Source organism: Lepisosteus oculatus, chromosome 5 (genome assembly GCF_040954835.1).
Source record: "Lepisosteus oculatus isolate fLepOcu1 chromosome 5, fLepOcu1.hap2, whole genome shotgun sequence".
NCBI classification, from domain to species: Eukaryota; Metazoa; Chordata; class Actinopteri; order Semionotiformes; family Lepisosteidae; genus Lepisosteus; species Lepisosteus oculatus.
This window is the reverse complement of record NC_090700.1, coordinates 25,703,769-25,721,252: the sequence shown is the minus strand read 5'-3', so window position 1 is coordinate 25,721,252 and position 17,484 is coordinate 25,703,769. Positions and strand designations below refer to the sequence as shown.

General features: G+C 37.0%; 1 long non-coding RNA gene across 1 annotated transcript in view; it reads left to right on the top strand.

Moving 5' to 3' along the window:
• Positions 1-2,166: 2,166 nt before the first annotated feature.
• LOC138239191 (uncharacterized) overlaps positions 2,167-17,484 on the top strand; it is a 48,871-nt gene continuing 33,553 nt past the window's right edge. The window contains exon 1 of the long non-coding RNA XR_011189638.1: positions 2,167-2,299. This is a non-coding gene — a long non-coding RNA (uncharacterized lncRNA). The remainder of the gene's footprint in view (positions 2,300-17,484) is intronic.

Below are 17,484 nucleotides of genomic sequence, written 5' to 3'. Positions count from 1 at the left end.
CAGGCAAAAGAGTGACTTGTGAGGACTCGCGGTCACACTCTGTGCATAGAGACTTTCTACTAGCCAGCCGGACTGCTGGTAGATCCCCTCGGAGCAACGACTGCCCTGCGCGCCGCAGTCAGATTCCTCCGCCCATCCTACTCCGAGCTGCAACTCGACTGGTTGGCTGGTAGCCAGAGGACGCCGACACAACGCCCATTGGACAACCGCTGGAACAGAGGCTGCAACAGAGCCTGTCAGCTGGTTTGGTGTTCGTGCCGGGAATTCCAAATCCATACACAGTGGATAAGTAAACCCCATGTTCTACATTGCGTCTCGAGAATTCAATTGTACCTCAACACAAGTTGTTATCAATTTAATTCATGAGTAATGTATTTACTTCCGAGTTTAGGGTAACAGTGGGTAATAACACTGATTAGCGATTTGGTAACCAAACGATATATATATTGACATATATTCTCTGTTGTGTATCTCTTTGTGTTTGCATCTCTTCGAGATTATATACCTTGTATATTGATAACCCTCACAGTAAGGTCTGCCGCTCGTATCCAGGCAGACTAGTATATGTTTGGTGCACAGTTTATATTAATAAATGTATCTCGTGTATTGAACCCATGTGTGTGCGTTGTTAGTTGTTCTGACGATTGATTTTCTAAAAGCCCCAACGAACAACCTTGTGATTACTGCTACAATTAATAATTGTCTCAGTAAACCCATCAAACCACTACAGTTGTATTAGGTGGATATTTGGAGATCACTTGCATGTTTGATGCTTTGTGAAACAATTAAAATATATTTTATAATGTATAAAATAAATATATTTTATAATATAAAATGCAAAACATTTAGCAAATTTCCAAGGCTGCTTCATATCTGATTCTGGAAGTCCCAGAAGGAACTGTGGTACAAAAATCAACTTTTAACTGTTGGTAGACTTTAATATCTTTACAGAAGAAGATAATTCTTCTGACCTCTTGAATCTTCTCTGATAACTCTGTGCCACTTTTGATACAGTATGTACCCAATTGTCATCACAACTCTTCATTGGGAATTAACACAATATTTTGTATACCCTGTTATTTGGCTGTTTCTGATTTTATTTGTAAAGAAACTATTTATGAAAATAATTTGGAAAAACAGGTATCGGCACACATAGAAGTCCTAACAAGAAAGGAGAAGGTTGGGAATATGAAGAATAAGTAAAACACTTGATCATTGGAGTTTTGGGCCCATAAATATACTTCTGGTCCCTTCTTCAAGTCTTAAATTGGTTTATTTATCTATTGCTCTGTTCTAATTGTTCTCATTGTTTTTTTTTTGTTTGTTTTTGCTCTTTTTTTCTTAAATTTACTCACCATATACACTTTTTGAGATTTATGGAAGTTTTGTTTTCATATTGGATAATTTTTTTACACTTCTGGCTGTTGTCTGTTTATTTGTCTTTTAGGATTCAAAAAGTAAATGATCACAAGTTTAAAACAGGGGAAATTCTATTAATTCAAAGGTCCAGTTTTACTCTAAAGGATAGTTGCAGACAATTTTAGATGGAATAAATCCTGGGTACATTCCTACAAATCTGGTGTTCCTGATAATGTAAATGCAATGTTTTAAATTTAATTTAAAAACTGTTACTTTTTCACTGATTGTACATCAGTGGAAAAAACATAGATGGGGAACTGATTTAGTTCTGAATCATTTACCAGCTTCCAGTAATGCATCTCCATCATGACGTAGAATATAATTTTACATACTTTCTTTTACTAGTGATAGGTTTATAAAGAGAATGTGTTCTAAAAATATAAAACATTTAATTAAATAATATAAGGACATTTTAAAAGGAAATTAAAGGAAATGCTCAGATAATACCCATTTATCTGAACAAATCTCAGGATCTCATTCATATGCTTATTAGAATAAAAGAGCTATTGCCTTCAAAAACAAAACAGGCTAGCTTGTGCTAAACTCTCAAAATGTTTTGTTTATAGTTTTTTGTATAGTAACGCCTGCTTTTGCATTTTAAATGTTGTTCCATAGTTTGCATTTCACTATGTATTTCACTATGAGGTTCACTGGATTATAGCCCTCTGCTCACCCCTAAGTGATCTACCAGGGAATTGCTTTAAACAAGTCATTAATGAAGCATTTTGTTTTGTTTACAGTGGCTCAAATCCAACCTAATACAACTGAAGTAGTTTTGGGTGGAAGATTTACAATTACAAATGGAGCTTCTTTCAGTGACAACCTTCAAAATAAATCTGCTGTGGAATTCAAAACACTTGCTTTTGATATTGAACATATGGTAAGATTGACTTCAATACCACATAACTACTGTACTACTGTACTGTACTACATACTACTACTAAAGAGGTATCTCTTTTTAAAAGCATATATGAATATATGACTGTAAATCATGGAAAAGTGCCTATTTTCTTTCTGAAACAGCAGTTTACATGTTTATAGAGATCCCACCATTCAAAATGCAAAAGTTAAGCTGCGTTAAAATGCAGTGGGCATGGCTCTATATACCGCATTATACCGCAGTGTAATTGAAATATGATAATAGTATCTGGAAGCACCTTGCAAAACTGTCAGGTTGAGCTAATAAAGCTTAATGTCTCATGTACAGCATTTGAGCTGTCACAAGAAAATGCCCAGTTTCAAATAACGGTCACTGCTGAGGGACAATTTTTTTCCAATTAAGAACTTAAGTTGTACACTCTATAGACGTTTAATAATTTTAAACTGTTTATTACAGAATATTAATCATTAAAAATTAAAAATGTGATATATTTTATAAAAGGAAGATTGCTAAGTTGGACAAAAGTACACAACCTACCACATTTATCATAAATATTTTAATTATGCATTAATATTATATGCATCAAAATCTTTAACTTGGTAACTTACATGGGTTCTGGTTTTAATCTTCTTGTTCTAACATTATTAAGCATATATTCTGTTTTCATAAAAAGTTATAATGTTTAATCCTTTTATTAGAATACATAGTAAGAACACCACTTGCTGTTATTGTTAAAAGATAAATGTTGTAATGATTTAACATCACACACTTGATAGTTATATGAATATGGAATTGTGTAACTATGCAGCTTAAATATCACAGGTGGATTTTTCGGGAAACATTTTGACATCCGTTTCTTTTTTTTTTTAAATTCCATTTTTCTTGTAGTGGTAATGAACAAAGCACTGCACCCCATTGAACCATTGTTCAAAGGCCGATAAAAGTGTTTGTTTGGTTTATTTTTTATATAGTGAATACATAAAAATAGTCCACTTTTATAGCTTGTTGTTGGCTCTGGTGTGAATTTGTGTATCTGGATAAATTAAGTGATGGTATTGTGATTAAGGATTTCTTCGTGAAATTCTTTAAGTTAAACAAAGGAGGGAAGAAGGGATATTTTTAGAATTGTCACTCTGAGATTCTGACTGATTTAATTTCCCTCATTTAGCTGAAATGGATAAAGAAATCATGCAGTAGTTATATGTATTGAAAGGTGCTCCAACTCAAACCTGTGTTGTACAGTGATATAGACGCGGGGAATGCCATCCCCATTAAACAATGTGCTTATCACGCAAATCCTGCTAAACTAACATTGCAAATAAACTGTACATTATTTACTGGAGTGCAGTTGAGTTCAATGAAGCCCCCTTGTTTATTGGTACCAACGATGATGAGACATCATGGTTCTGTACAGAATAAAGAAAAGTGAACGCTGAAACTGCACCAGACATCGTATATACTGTTTAACCATAGTCAATGACTGATGCACTGTTTTGTAACGGGGTTACTATCTGAAATTAGACACAAGAAGAGTATTATTGGACAATGTTGTGTGGCTCTGGTGGAATTTCTCTGTAAACTGAAGAGTTATAGAGGAGACACATTGTGTATCGCCTCTTTTTACACTTGTGAGAACATTCCAATGTTAATGTGACATGGAAGATATTATCAATAACCTTTTAAATCTGAAGCTGTTAATTTACTTCACACCTGAATATCAAGATCACGATTTCAAAATAAAAAAAAAAACATCAAACCTTTGATTGGATGAGAATGTCATGATTGTTTCACAAGGATGTGTAACATTACAATTTGTTACAGTTACCATCAGGAGAAAAAAATAAATTATTTATTTGTGGCTGCTACAGTTGAACCCTTTGCAATGGCAGGAAAGTTGGGAGCTCTCCTTGAAAGTTGCCCCTCCATATGCTATAAAAATGGTTGTAAAGTCCTCTAAAGCTTTCTCAGTCAATACTGAGAATTCACGTAGGGAGCTGTGTTAGCATTCGTAGGGAGCAAAAGATCAGCTAAAGAGGGAAAAAACATGCTTTCAGAGAAAACAATGGTTCAGGTGTGAAGAATAGAGCCCCAACTCAATTGCAGCCTAAACGTTTCCCCACACACCCTGCCCCCATTGCGATTGGAATATACATTAACACAGCACTGAAAGCTTTACAGTAGATGATGTTTCGTGTTTCGCAGATGTAGTGATAGTACAGATGCAGCCATTCAAAATGCGCGGTACAGACACATACTGTAATTTGCTACGACGTCGCGCATTGTGACAAACGATGACACGAGGTTCCGGCAGTACGTGATTGGTTGACTGACAGGGGCACTCGTGGTCCGTTGGTCTGTCGTAGAAAGATTTACAGTAAATGTCTTTACTGTGCCCGTTTTAGTATTGAATATTTATATGGAATTTTACCACTGAAGGGAAATCTTAGTAGCTGAGCAGAAAATGAATAGGAGCATACTGTAACGCGTTTGAAGGCCATAAACGATATTAATTTTGGAACATAAACATACAGCATATGGCTGGTCTTGGTACTTTAAAGAAAAAATACACACAAGTATTCAATTTCTCAATAAACATGTTAAGCATCGAATTCTTAACTAACGAGATACCGGAGTCAACAAGCATACTTTTAGAATTTGATTAAAAGGGAATATAATATGGAATCGCGTATCTAAAGAAATTAATAACGATATAATTATATTCATGTACCACAACACAAGAATAGTACACGCTGTACATTGTCTGTTGACAGAGATTTAATAAAACCTCACTCGCATCAAACAAATTTATATTTCTAAATATCACAACATGATCGAATTTAAGTCATTTTAATAACAATGAATAGTCACCTATGCGTTACAATATAAACATTTATATTGATTTGAATCGCGTTTTGATTTAAATCGTAAACGCGTGTTTAAATATATGTGTTTTTTGATTCACAATCAGACAAATGCAACATAAATTGATATCTTTGTCTTCTAAGTATCTTAATAAACTTTCAGCATAACTTTCTCCCCGTTTAGATTTATTTTTCTTGTGATCTTGGGATCAAACGTGGAAAGATTAGATTGTAATCGTTTTTATTTTTTAAATACATTTTATAAAAGTGTAATCTATGCTAAAAGTTGTACACCACCTGCTATAAAGATATATATTGTAATACTTTCGGGTTCGGATAGGACAGATACGAGATCTCAGACTTGCAGAGTTAAAGCAAGTTAAAGCCTTGATTTTATATATCACCTGTAAAAGTGGAATCTCAAAGCAAAGTAAATACCCAACACTGATTGTACCCATCTGTCATGCTAATAAAGCACCTTGAATTGAATTGAATTGAATTGAGGGAGAGAGGGGGGGAGGGTGAGTGAGAGAGCCAGGACAGACAGGCAAATAAGATACACTCCACAGACATTCACAACAGCGACATATCATAAAACGTTTGCACATGTAAAGTTATTACTTGGTTTTCAAAGTGCAATGAAATACAATATTGTTGCTGTTGCTGTTATTATTGTTTTTATGCTGTAAAGCATTTTGAGAAGCCACCTTTAAAGGCGATATATAAAAGCGCTGATTCTTATGGAATGTCTTCCGCCAAGGGAATACAATTTTTTTTAATCACGTATCTAAGTAAATAGCAGTATAACCTGGTATTTTGTTCATGCAAAAACAGTGGCATGTTACATTATTAATTTGGGTGTCTCCTCTTGCCAGAAAGCTCTAAATTGCATTTTGAGTGCGGTTTTTGACTTTTTCTAAATTGCAACCCATAAATAAAGCTGATACAGTTTAGACTTATTTTGAATTATTTTAAACTATTTTACAGCAGCACAATGGACAATGCAACATAAATTGCAAAAATGCACTTCGAATATGTCCAAGCCCTACTTTGTCAGGCATTTTCTTTTACTGCAACGGACATAAAAACTCCCTTGCTTTTAACAGAGCGTTTCATAATTTCTAACCACGAAAATTATTTAAACTGCGACACTTATCATTCATTCCATTCCACTATCAGTCTTCCATTTCTTCCTAAACATTTTAAGCATGAAAGTTTTATGAAACGGTACCCAAATATGTGACTGCTGTATAGAATGAATTTTAATTAAAAAAAATTAACACGAAAATTAAGCTGTTTACATCTTCCGCCTGAGAACAGTCATCCGTTGCTACCCAACGCAGAAACACAGCCACTAACTAGCAAAGAGAGGACATTAGCTAGCCAATATGATAAAGAAATAAATGATTATTTTGTTTATTTCTTTTGCACATTTATTTGAACATTTCCATCGATTGTACAAGCACTTGGAAACTGTCCAATCCCTAGTTCATCAGGCATTTTCTTTTACGCTGCGGGGATTCTCCTGGTTTGGCGTTGGTCTGTGTCTTCTAGGATATGATAGATAGATACTTTATTGATCCCGTGAGGGAAATTGCAGTGCAACAGCAGCTTAACACACACAACACAGCCACAGTGTAATGAATTATAAAATAATAGTACAATACATACAATACAATACAAGAGTTACTCACAGTCCGGACACACAAAGAACAAACTAGAACAGAACAGTACACAGAAAAATCGTATCACACATATGAATATAAATAAAGATGTAAATATAGATATAAATATAAATGTATTGCACAGGTCCCTGGCATATATTGCACAAAAATGGTAGTAAACGGGAAAAAGAAAAAGAAAAAGAAAGAGAACAGATGTAGCAGTAGATGTGTAGATGCGTTTAGTCCAGAAACAGGTCACTGTCGATGTTGCCTCTGCCAAGACGCAAGGTGGATGTGTTGTACAGTCTTATGGCAGAAGGCAAGAATGACCTCCTGTAGCGCTCCCTGTCACAGTCTATGATGAATCAGTCTATTGCTGAACGTTCTCTTCATTCCTGCAAGCCTGTCATAGAGGGGATGGGAGAAGTTGTCCATGATGGCCTCTAGTTTGGACATCATTCTCCTCTCAGCCACTACCTCCAAGGGGTCCAGGTCAGACCCAATGACAGAGCTTGCTCTCCTGATGAGCTTCTTCAGCCTTTTAGAAGTTGAAATAATGCCAGTGAACTCTTTGTTTTTATGTCCACTATAACAGACAATCTCCTTTGCTTTTAACCGAGTGTCTAACCCCTCTGATTGGAAAAAAACGACGTGCTGGTTTGCTATACATACTGTACCAGGAAGATGATTTCTTTCTATTCGAAACATGTATTTTAAAAGTTTAAGAAGTAAAAGCCTTACAGTGTACACAGATTTCTAAACTGATCAGGATCGTTATCTTTGTCTTATCCATAATAATGTTCACCGCTCTGTCCAGCAAATTAATAATAAACTTTATTTTATATAGCGTTTTAAACGAATAAGTAATTAGATTGCTCATAAACCTTATCACTTTTTCTACATAAATACAGCATGATTGCTCTCTGAAAATGCTTTTTCTTTTTATTTAGGCTCAGATTTCAACTATAGATCGTATTATTATAAACTTTCTTGGAAAAATGTCTTTTATGTAAACCATGTTTGCTATTAATTCATTTAGGGCTAAAATACGTTCATTGTCTTCCAATCGAGTTGAGTTGACATCAGAAGCTTGCCACGCCCGGACTGTTACACCAACGCATTAGCATGTTAAAGCGATTTCATTGAGGAGCCTAGCTTTCTTAACTAGTAAGTACTGTACTTACCGGGTTTTGGAGGGGGAGGTGTCTTTCGCTGGAAATCTCGCCCCCTTCTATTTTGAAAATACCTGTGAAACCGGTTTTATTCATCACAGCCAGCACTCCCACAGAGAGGGGGGTTGTACTCGTTAATTTCTAAGCCGGAACACATCATTATATCTCATTTTGTATTTCTATAAAAAAAATGGTTTCCCCAGCTTAACACTATTGTTGTTATTGTTTTTATCCTGTAAAGCGCTTTGAGGACCACAGCTTTCTCACCACTTAGATTACTTTTTGATACCATCCTTACACAAAGCAGAAACTTCTTGTATTTTCTGATGACATACAAGTGGAAAGATTACAGATTTTAATCATCTTTTTTCTGAACCAGAGAAAATATGATCATGTTTCTCTATAACAATTAGAAAAAACTTATTTGTCACTAGTACACTTTTAATACAGTCTTTGCTGTGCTCTAGAGGATCCTTGTGATATTTCGAGCTCTGGTTGAATGATAAGTGTCGCAGTTTAAATAAATTTTGTAGTTGGAAATTATGAAACGCTCTGTTAAAAGCAAGGGAGTTTTTATGTACGTTGCAGTTTTTTTTAACCCTGGCAGAACACATTCCATAAGAATCAGCGCTTTTATATATCACCTTTAAAGGTGGCTTCTTAAAACGCTTTATAGGATAAAAACAACAATAACAGCAACAACAACAGTATTGTATTGCATTGCACTTTGACAGATCGTCCTTAAATCAATTGTTGACTTTTCTCTCTTTACTATTGAACTTGTTTGGATTGACTGAGCTCCGTTCTGTACCACACAATGATCCCCCCAGAGTCTCTGCCCCGGGTGATTTGTTTTTTTTTTTACAAAGGGTAAAAAACTCACTTGCCCTCCCCCCCCTGTGTATTGTCTGTTTTTTTGTGCTGTCCTCTGACAAAACAAGGCTCGCCAGATAATATGAATCGAAACCTGTTTTTCTAGCTTTTAAAGTCGTGCAATGTGTAAGCGGGAACACATCATTATATCTTACATATGAAAAATACATAATATAGCTCCCAAACAAACACAAATGTGTTTTTAATAAGATGCTTTTATTCACTCATAATCCGACAATTTCAGGAAGACTAATGGAGGTCAGGCTTTTTTTCTGGAAAACCATAACTCTGGTCTTGTCCAGATTGACTGTCAGCGCCCAGGTCTGACAGTGCTGCTCCAGCAGTGCCAGGTTCTGCCGCAGCCTCTGTTCTGTGGGAGACAGCGGGACCAGGTCGTCTGCAAAGAGCATGAACTCGATTTCTGTAATTCATGCAGATCAATAAATCGAGGGACAAAACAATTATTGCGCCCGGATCCTCAATTGGCTTTGACGTGCTAATGCGTTGGTTTAACAGTCCGGGTGTGGCAATGTTTTTTATTATTGTTATAGAGAAACATGATCAGATTTTCCCCGGTTCAGAAAAAAATATCTAAAGTATACTAGTTTGTCACTCTTCTCATCCTCTCTTTGCTAAATGGCTTTTGAATAGAGTCACATGAAGAGAGAGGTGAAACAGCCCTACACAGCCCTGTCGCAGTACACAAATATAATTATATCTTATTAATTTCTTTAGATACGCGATTCTTTTAATACAGTCTTTGCTGTGCTCTTGGGGATCCTTGTGATATTTCAAGCTCTGGTTGAATGATAAGTGTCGCAGTTTAAATCATTTTCGTTGTTAGAAATTTGGAACGCTCTGTTAAAAGCAAGGGAGTTTTTATGTCCTTTGCAGTTTTTTTGCAACATGATTATTATTATATCATTATTAATTTCTTTAGATACGTGATTCCATATTATATTCCCTTTTAATCAAATTCTAAAAGTATGCTTGTTGACTCTGGTATCACGTTAGTTAAAGACTTCGATGCTTAAAATGTTTAGGGAGAAATGAAATACTGGTGTGTATGTTTTCTTTAAAGTACCGAGACCAGCCATACAGATGCAGCCATTCAAAATGCTCGGACGATACCGCATTATTTTCAGTTATGCTGTACGCAGTCTACCGGAAGTTACCGGTAAATACCGCAAGTTACCGGTAAATACCGCTAGCAAAATAATAGTATCCGGAATTTCCGCAAGGTGGAGCTAATAAAGCTCAACCTCTCATGTTTGAGCTGTAGCCATCAAAGTCTTTAACGAAGATATTAATAATAGTATTAATAATAAATGACCTTGGACAAGCTGTAAACTCAAAGTATTGCCCTGGTCCACATTCTTTTTTTCATTGACCGTCTTTGTAAAAGTAACACCACAGCATTTCGCAATCACGCATTTTTTTCCAATCATGCAAAGTACAGTAATTTTTGAGAATCGATTCACCATGCCTTACACATGCTCATAAAAGAGATTGATTTAGGAACATAAACATATTACCGTATGCAAACTGTACTGTATACAGTATGTATATGTATATTTAATGTCTTAACTGTGCCCGTTTAAGTATTGAATATTCATATCTAATTTTACCACTGAAGGGAAATCTTAGTAGCTGAGCATAAAAAGAATAGGAGCATACTGCAACGCGTGTGAAGGCCATAAACGATATTAATTTTGGAACATAAACATACAGTATATGGCTGGTCTCGGTACTTTAAAGAAAACATACACGAAACATGGTTTCATTATGACCAGAATCTGTCTTGAGATATTTTTAACTTGATTTACAGTATTTGAGAGGTATGTCTTAACACAGATACTACAGTGCTTAAGTACTACTCACGTATATGTTTCTAGGTTTATATTATGCATTTTATACGGTCAAATTACTTTTGAGCAACTAATAAGAAGCGCGAAACGGTATGCGTTTTAGTTTCGTTTCGTGCTGGGACCCGTGGATTGATTAGAGATATCAAGTACATACAAGTCATTTTTTAAATGTTGTAGTTCGTCTTGAAAAAATGTTACGAGTACATCATCTATCAACAATTACACGGGTTCTGTTTCCATATTGCGGATTTTGGTTACGTAATATTATTTTCTAGATTTCACGTTGTGAATATATGATTTGGGCAAACAGAGCCGCAAAGAAGTACATTATGGGTTGTTGTTTTTTTTTTGCAGTTTTATCTAGAACAAGCGATGCTTAAACCTTTGTCTGATTCTTGTGAAACTATCCACACGAGAGTTACAGTACCTAGGAGTTGACTTCAGTGATGTCACTGATGGGATGTTTCTAAAAATCCATCCTCTGTAAAACGTCTTCTCTAGTTGTCCTGCATATGTATTCGCTAATGAAGCTGTGTGTTCTGAGCCTGGATCTCTACATTTCTGTATGAACCAGCTTAGAGGGCTAAAGACAGCTTGTGTTTAAATTGAGTGTAAGGCAATTTATGCTTCTAAAGTCATGGTCAGCATTTTTGTACTGTGCTGTAAACTTGTTCTGTGCCAAGTCACATTATTTTATAGCATTTTTATAGCGTTATCAAATCCGGTGGCGCTGTGTTAGTTTCCTGACTCCCATGTCACATGGTCTGTGATTGAAACCTGTAATACCGGTTTAATTCGTCACAGCCAGCACTCCGGTTGTAAAGTAGAAGCAGGCGAGATTTCCAGCGAAAAACACCTCCCCCTTCTTCAGGTGTGAGGGTCTTCTGCTCAGAATGAAACGCTAAAATGTAATGTAGGCTCTGAATGGGTTCAATTGTGATTTGGGCTTGATTAAGGTCGCTGCCTTTCATCTAAAACCCCACTTGAATCCTTCTAAACTAAAAATCAGTGTTAGTGAGTTCTAAATAAAGAGGTATCCAGGTAACAGTGAAACGGGCGGACAGTCTGGGGAGATCGCCCGTTTTCCATGTAAATAGTTCCCTGGTTCCGCACCCCTTGGTGTTTCTCTCGCTCTCTCTCGGGTCACCTGATCATTAGCTCGAAAGATTTGAGTGCTTTGTGTATATTCTAATGGTAGTGGGGGCAGGGTGTGTGGGAACAGGTTTGGTTGAAATTGCATTAGAGATCTATGTTCTTCACACCTGAAACATTTTCTCTGAAAGCATTTTCTTCGCAGTTTAACCGATCTTGTTACAGCATGTTACAGTTTACTATTATTAACCATATTAATTTATAGTGCTTAATGTAAAATCTTGTAAAAATATATTTTCATTGTTCAAATATACATTAAGTCTGACTATCATATAATAAGTTAAATACAAAACTAAAGAAAAAATAGGGTTAAATATAATTCAAAATATTTTGCTAACAATGTTAACTGTTTATGAATAATAAAATGTATTAGCTAAGGAGTAGGATGGCACAGTTGTTAGTATGTTTTTTGTTTTGTTTCTTTTTCATAAATACAACAGTAGTACCTGATGTCTCAGTGGCTTTCAAAATTAAATTATGCATGCAAACCTGTGAACTAGAAAGATAACTAAGATATCCATCCATTATATTCCATAATATCCATGAAATATATGGCGCTGAAATATGTGTGACGCAGTGGTGGCCTGACACGGTGAGGTGCCCTGGCAGCTGTATGATGCAGTGGTGGCCTGGCACGGTGAGGTGCGCTTGCAGCTATGTGACGCAGTGGTGGCCTGGCACGGTGAGGTGCGCTGGCAGCTGTGTGATGCAGTGGTGGTCGGGTATGTAGAGGTGCACTGGCAGCTGTGTGTTGTGACGCAGTGGTGGCCTGGCACGGTGAGGTGCGCTGGCAGCTGTGTGATGCAGTGGTGGCCTGGCACGGTGAGGTGCGCTGGCAGCTGGGTGATGCAGTGGTGGCCTGGCACGGTGAGGTGCGCTGGCAGCTGTGTGGTGTGACGCAGTGGTGGCCTGGTACGGTGAGGTGCGCTGGCAGCTGTGTGGTGTGACGCTGTGGTGGCCTGGCACGGTGAGGTGCGCTGGCAGCTGTGTGATGCAGTGGTGGCCGGGCACGGTGAGTTGCGCTGGCAGCTGTGTGGTTTGACGCAGCTGGTGGCATGGCACGGTGAGGTGCGCTGGCAGCTGTGTGATGCAGTGGTGGTCGGGTATGTAGAGGTGCACTGGCAGCTGTGTGGTGTGACGCTGTGGTGGCCTGGCACGGTGAGGTGCGCTGGCAGCTGTGTGGTGTGACGCTGTGGTGGCCTGGCACGGTGAGGTGCGCTGGCAGCTGTGTGATGCAGTGGTGGCCGGGCACGGTTAGGTGCGCTGGCAGGTGGGTGATGCAGTGGTGGCCTGGCACGGTGAGGTGCGCTGGCAGCTGTGTGATGAGATTAAATAAAACCTCCCTCGCACCAAACAAATTTATATTTCTAAATATCACAACATGATCGAATTTAAGTCATTTTAATAACAATGAATAGTCACCTAGGCGTTACAATATAAACATTTATATTGATTTAAATAACGTTTTGATTTAAATCGCAAATGCGGGTTTAAATATATGTGTTTTTTGATTCACAATCAGACAAATGCAACATAAATTGATATCTTTGTCTTCTAAGTATCTTAATAAACTTTCAGCATAGCTTTCTCCCCGTTTAGATTTATAGATCAAACGTGGAAAGATTAGATTGTAATCGTTTTTATTTTTTAAATACATTTTAGAAAAGTGTAATCTATACTAAAAAGCTGTACACCACCTGCTATAAAGATACATATTGTAATACTTTCGGGTTCGGATAGGACAGACACAAGAACTCAGACTTGCGGAGTTAAAGCAAGTTAAAGCCTTGATTTTATATATCACCTTTAAAAGTGGCATCTCAAAGCAAAGTAAATACCCAACACTGATTGTACCCATCTGTCATGCTAATAAAGCAGCTTGAATTGAATTGAGAGGGGGGGGGGGGGTATATTTGCTTTGTGTATAAAGTACATTGTGAATGTTTTCACAGCCTTCACTTTGTCGTTTTTATGCCATTTTTTGACCACGCACGAATATTCCTATGTCCGTATCTTCGCAAGGGAATCAGTGTGAATTTTAATACTAATTTAAATGACCGGGGGCACTTTCCACCCCCTCTGCATTCTCAGAGTAGAACAGACTAACCTTCTAATGAAAGACGGTCCACCCCCCACGGACAGGAAAAGTGCCCACAGGCACTTAAACTTAATATGGTCAGTAACAGTAAACAGTAACATGGTCAGAAGGAGCACGTACATACGAAATAACCACATGTAAGACTCTGATGCTTAAAATGTTTAGGGAGAAAGTGGAATACTGGTGTGTATTTTTTCTTTAAACTACCAATACCAGCCATATACAGTCTGTAACGTAGGGATTTCTATATGTCTTTATTTAGTGGTTACATTAGTGACAAAGGCTAAACTTTTAGCTTCAGTAACGTGAACATATCTCCCCTTTTTATAAAACGACTTGGTTGAAAACTGTTCCAGAGCCACTGTTGTTTCATCAGTGAAAAGTACATCATGAAATGCCTCTCCCTGTTCAATCCACTGGAAAAAAGAAAAGGAGCATAAAGCTTCTGATGGTCATAAACGATATTCATTTAGGAGCAGCATCAGAGGTATGTTTTTAACTGCACTGCATTGGAGAGAATACCATAGTGTGTTTTTTTTTTTTACTCCCTGGCGGAAACTGGCTTCCAGAAGAATCAGTATGGCTCAGAGATTAAATAAAACTTCACAGACATTAACGAAGAGCATAACGCGTGTACTGTATACACTGCAAGTACAACCCCCCTCTCTGCAGGAGTGCTGGCTGTGACGAATTGAACCGGTTTCACGGGTATTTTCAAAGTAGGAGGCGAGATTTCCAGCGAAAGACACCCCCCCCTCAAAAACCCAGTAAGTACAGTACTTACTAGTTAAAGGCTAGGCTCCCGACTACGGCGAAAGGAACCCTTCTTTCATTAGAAGACAATGAACATATTTTAGCCCTGAATGAATTAATAGCAAACATGGTTTACATAAAAGACATTTTTCCAAGAAAGTTTAGCCTTTGTCACTAATGAAACCACTAAATAAAGAGATAAATAGAAAAATCTTAAGATTTTTAAAATACATGACTTTGCTAAAATTTATTTGAAAATAAAAACAATTACAACCGCCAGGGGAGAGAGAGAACAGGGGAGGGATGTTTTGCATAAGGGGCGGGGCTATGGAAATTAAGTCTGTTTGGGAGTGTGTAGTTACATGTTCTGGCTGTTTGTGAATTATCGTTGTTGAGGTATTGATTTTGTGTAATGCTTTATGTTGAAAATTGAGGTGGATTTTGTTTATGATAAACAGGATAAACTGGGATGGGAGGAAGGTTTGGTTTTGCATAAGGGGCGGGATTATGATAATTGGAGGACTTTGCGAGAGTAAAATGGTTTGATTATTTGATTTTGTATTGTGGTTGTTATCTATGTTTTGGGTTGGTATTATGTTTATATGGTTGTTTTTGTTGGTTGGTTGTTATTATGGTTATTAATAATACGATCTATAGTTGAAATCTGAGCCTAAATAAAAAGAAAAAGATAGTGATTAGGTTTATGAGCAATCTAATTACTTATTTGTTTAAAACACTATATAAAATAAAGTTTATTATTAATTTGCTGGACAGAGCGGTGAACATTATTATGCATAAGACAAAGATAATGATCCTGATCAGTTTAGAAATCTGTGTACGCTGTAAGGTTTTTACTTCTTAAACTTTTAAAATACACGTTTTGAATAGAAAGAAATCCTCTTCCTGGTACAGTATGTATAGCAAACCAGCACGTCTTTTTTCTCCAATCAGAGGGGTGTCAGATGGTGTCAGCCAATCACCATTCTGAAGCCCTACCATAATCTCTGGTATAGGGAGACCTAGAATTGTGTCCGATAGTTTATGTAGATAGATGATAGATACTTTTATTGATCCCGTGAGGGAAATAAAGTAAATCATTTTCATTTTAGGAAATTATTAAACGCTCGGTTAAAAGCAAAGGAGATTGTCTGTTATAGTGGACATAAAAACAAGAGTTCGCTGGCATTATATCCTGGAAGACACAGACCGGCGCCAGACCGGTAAAATGCCTGATGAACTAGGGATTGGACAGTTTCCAAGTGCTTGTACAATCGATGGAAATGTTCAAATAAATGTGCAAAAGAAATAAACAAAATAATCCTTTATTTCTTTATCATAATGGGTAGCTAATGTCCACTCTTTGCTAGTTAGTGGCTGTGTTTCTGCGTTGGGTAGCAACGGGTGACTGTTCTCAGGCGGAAGATGTAAACAGCTTAATGTTCGTGTTAAATAATTTTTTTAAATTAAAATTCATTCTATACAGCAATCGCATATTTGGGTACCGTTTCATAAAACTTTCATGCTTAAAATGTTTAGGGAGAAATGGAAGACTGGTGTGTATTTTTTCTTTAAACTACCAAGACCAGCCATACACAGTACAGTTTACATACATACAGTAATGTTTATGTTCCTAAATTAATATCGTTTATGACCTTCAGATGCGTTATGCTCCTCTTCTTTTTATGCTCAGCTACTAAAATTTCCCTTTAGTGGTAAAATCCATATAAATATTCAAAACTAAGCGGATTAAAATGTGCACAGTAAAGACATTAAATGATTAAATCTTTGCACTACCAACCAATGCACCACGAGTGCCCCTGTCGGTCATTTTGGCCAGCCAATCACTTGCCCTGCGGTGCCCTCCGGTGCCCCGCGGTGGCTTGTGGGTAGGTTACTGTACCGCGGGTTTTTACCGCGCATTTTGAATGGCTGCATCTGTATATTCTATGTTTAAGTTCCAAAATTAATATCGTTTATGGCCTTCACACACGTTATGCTCCTATTCTTTTTATGCTCAGCTACTAAAATTTCCCTTTAGTGGTAAAATTCCATATAAATATTCAATACTAAAACGTGCACAGTAAAGGCATTAAATATACATATACATACTGTATACAGTACAGTTTGCATACAGTAATATGTTTATGTTCCTAAATCAATATCTTTTATGAACATGTGAAAGGCATGGTGAATCTGAGATTCTCAAAAATGACTGTACTTTGCATGATTGGAAACAAATGCGTGATTGGATCAACGAAATGCTGTGTCTTTAGTCTTTGGTATAGACTTTGATGGCGACAGCTCAAACACGAGAGGTTGAGTTTTATTAGCTCCACCTTGTGGAAATTCCAGATACTATTATTTTACTTGCGTTATTATGTGAGAATATACGGTATTAATATGGTATTATACGGTAACTTGAGTAATACCGCAACAAGCGCACCGCATTATAATGCAGTATCGCCCGCTTGTTTTGAATGGCTGCATCTGTATATCACGGTAAACTGTAGATACTGCGTGGTATAGGGTTTTACCATGCATTTTGAATGGCTGTATCTGTACATTAACGTTACATTTACTTTGCAATGATGTCTGACAGTTTGTATTTGCCTACCATAACTCCCTGTGTTTTACTATGTTTTGCAATATTTTACTCCACATTTATCATTTTAATGACAGAAATGTTGTAGAATTTGATTAAATGACTGAATGGCACATTTGCTACAAACACACCTTTCAGGATT